Raw genomic sequence first — 3,220 nt, 5'->3', positions numbered from 1 at the left:
AGGAATGCTACAAGGGTTTGACTGAAATTTGGGACACTTCTGGTCCCACCAGCCTCTATGGCCAGGACTTCAGCTCCTGATGTAAGGACTGAATGTACCACATTGCATTTGTACTGACTTGAATATCCAAGCTCTCAGATTGATTTTATCTTCTATTTTTCAATATGAAAATACTGCTAGAAACCTTCAGAGTGCACTGGAAAGGCAGAAAGCTTCCTTTTGTGAGGTACTTCAAAAATCCTCGTTACTTGGAAAGGTGGTTTGCATAAGACCTAGAGGGTGCACATCAAAAATATGGAAAAAATAAACCTGTAGATATTGTCAAGATTTTAGAACCATTTTTAAAAGAAATTCAAATCCCATTGTTTTTGTTCACAACAAACTTTTATGACCAGCTAAATCCTCCCTTCCCTTGCAGTAGGGTGCTACACTTGCTCCAGTGGAAGAGAGGGAAGGGAAGACAGAAAAATAACAGTTGAAAACATACAAATTGTGATGGATAGAGGAATGAAAACTGGAGAAGCAAAAACATAGGGAGGAAAAGAGAAAAAAGGTCAATCAAAACCCAAGCAAAACTTTTTTTTCACTTGTCTCCTAAAAAGAATAAGGGGCAAAGTGATAAACGCATCATTTCATAAATAGTCACGGAATACAGAGCTAAAAGTGGTGCCAAAACCTGGAAGTGCAGAAAAAAATACCTGCAAATCATTTTCACTTACTGCTCTGCACTCACAAAACTGGAAGAAGGACCAGCTGAGGATATGCCCATTACCAAGATGAGTTTAAGGCTATGTGCAGTGTTGTCACCAGTTCCTTCAGCTCCTGTAGCACCACGAGCTGCTGGAGAGCAGAGAGCTCTGCCCACACACCTCTCCCAAGCTCCTGCATGATTCTCACCCAAAGGTATCTCCCAGAAATCTGCCGTGCTGAGCTCCCTGTCCATCATTAACAAATTAAATGTCCTTGTCTTGCATGTAGGGGGTTTAGGCACTTTGGTATAGCACCACGAGCTGCTGGAGAGCAGAGGGCTCTGCCCACACACCTCTCCCGAGCTCCTGCATGATTCTCACCCAAAAGGTATCTCCCAGAAATCTGCCATGCTGAGCTCCCTGTCCATCACTAACAAATAAAATGTCCTTGTCTTGCATGTAGGGGATTTAGGCACTTTGGACTTTGGTGCAGAAGTCCACTGTTCCATGGCACAAAGCTGAAAAAGTCTCAGACCTGGAGCAGGACCCTCCAGTACCACAGCAGCAATAACCCAATGGCCCTTGCACTCCCCAAATTTCCCCATGTTTAATTCAATTTTGTGGTTCTTATCAATTTATCCTGATCTATGCCCCCCCCAAATGTGCTTAGTTGCACCAGACACAGAAACACTGGCCAGGATCATGCTTTCTTTTCCCCAGATGAATAGGCTTTTGGAATACAGTAAATATGAAAGTTTCTTTCTTTAACTCAGAGAAGAAACTCAAAGGACCCTCACAGAGCAAGTAGCACATATGCAAAAACAACATCATGGTCACTTCAAACAGGCTGTGGCAAAATTCATAAAAATTTTTATGCAACCATCTCTTTTAAGTCACTTGAAGTACATTGAAATTCTTCTTTAATTTAGAGGAAAACAAATATATCCTGCTAAGGAATGTTTAATACACCAGACTTCAGAAACTTCTCAGTGCAGGTAAGCAATGCCACCTCTATGATGTGGACAACAGAGCTCCCAGACAGGTGAGTGAAAAAAACCATCTCTTTTAAGTCACTTGAAGTACATTGAAATTCTTCTTTAATTTAGAGGAAAACAAATATATCCTGCTAAGGAATGTTTAATACACCAGAATTCAGGAACTTCTCAATGCAGGTAAGCAATGCCACCTCTACGATGTGGACAACAACAGAGCTCCCAGACAGGTAAGTGAAAAAGCCACCAGCTACTACTAGTCTGGGAAAAACAGAACAAAACTAAACCCCAAAGTATCTCAAATTCGAGGAACATCACACTCCTCCTGCCTTTGTCAGCCTCTCCAAAGACCTGCATTTTGGGGCACAGGGAGGTGTTTTGGGTTTTTATTACTGGCCTCTCTCCCTGTTAGTGTCCCCTGGTGGGACTCGTTTCTCAGGTGACTCCCACCAGTTGTGTGCTGTTCTGCTACAGCTGAACCAGCTGCTCTCCTGGGTTCTTACATGGCCACATAGCCTCTCACAGGGCATTTCTCATCATCAGTCTGTAAAATATTTCTGGATAATTCTCAAGGATAATGCAGCCTACCTAAATATTCCTTGGATCCCAGTTATTTAAGCAAAGATTTCAACTTTGTAATTGAGTCAGACCTTGTCAAATTAGTGAAAGACAGAGGGATGTTGCTACAGGATTCTTTTATTTTATCATCATTGTCCTTCTGCAGCCTCCTGACAACAGCCATGGCCCTGCTGTTCTTCAGAACAGCCAACCATTATTTAAGCTGTCCCAGATCAAAATAGAAATTTTCTATTTATATACGTGTGGAAGCACAAAGAAACATTTGCTGCAGCTTCAGTCAGGTGCATCTGAGCATTAATGTGTCCACGCTCTTTCATGCCAGAAGAAAACACACTCTGAAACACATCTCCTCATCATCCAAAATTTCTCCCTGCAGACAGCACACCAAGCCTTGCCAAAAACCCCACCACACATTGTTGAGGATGTCTGACCTTCCAAGATACAGAGATTCCTCCTCTCCTCTCCCACAGTGTTTCATAATAACTGAGTAAGTTTTCCTGGAGTGCAATTCATTTATTCATGAAACAGATATAAATTCAGTGACCAGATTTGCAGAAATGATTCAGATGGAAATAGTTTTGAACACAAATTGCTCCCAAGCATCTTTTTAATCACACAGATGGTTAACCTGGGAACCACCAACTTTCTACCTCTTCACCAATGTAGCAAATCTTTATTTTCTTCCAGGACAAGTGCTCCCTTTAAGTCAACTGTCTCACAGCTCCATTTGTAACCAAACACAGGAGGAAAATGTGTGTATGCTGAATGCACACGTGCATACAGAAGAAGCTTGCTGAATAGGCAGGATAAAATAGAGGCTGCATTGTGAAACTTGAAGCAGACAACACAACCATTCTCCTACCCTGTCATCTAGGCAGAAGAATACTGAGGAAAGTGGCCTGTGTTTAACACCCTGACTCAGACAAGCTTGCTAAGGCTAACAGATCGTGGCTAACCCTT

The 3,220-nt window shown here is 42.1% G+C and overlaps 1 protein-coding gene across 1 annotated transcript in view; it reads right to left on the bottom strand.

Moving 5' to 3' along the window:
* The window catches only part of LOC103778378 (collagen alpha-1(XXII) chain-like), a gene marked incomplete at its 3' end in the record, with an annotated part of 106,830 nt that overhangs the window by 33,484 nt on the left and 70,126 nt on the right, over positions 1–3,220 (bottom strand). The gene's annotated exons all lie outside the window — the stretch shown is intronic.

This window comes from Merops nubicus, unplaced genomic scaffold (genome assembly GCF_000691845.1).
Source record: "Merops nubicus isolate BGI_N331 unplaced genomic scaffold, ASM69184v1 scaffold9928, whole genome shotgun sequence".
In the NCBI taxonomy this organism is placed as follows: Eukaryota; Metazoa; Chordata; class Aves; order Coraciiformes; family Meropidae; genus Merops; species Merops nubicus.
Note: the sequence above shows the minus strand (reverse complement) of the source record. Positions and strands in the feature narration are given on the sequence as shown.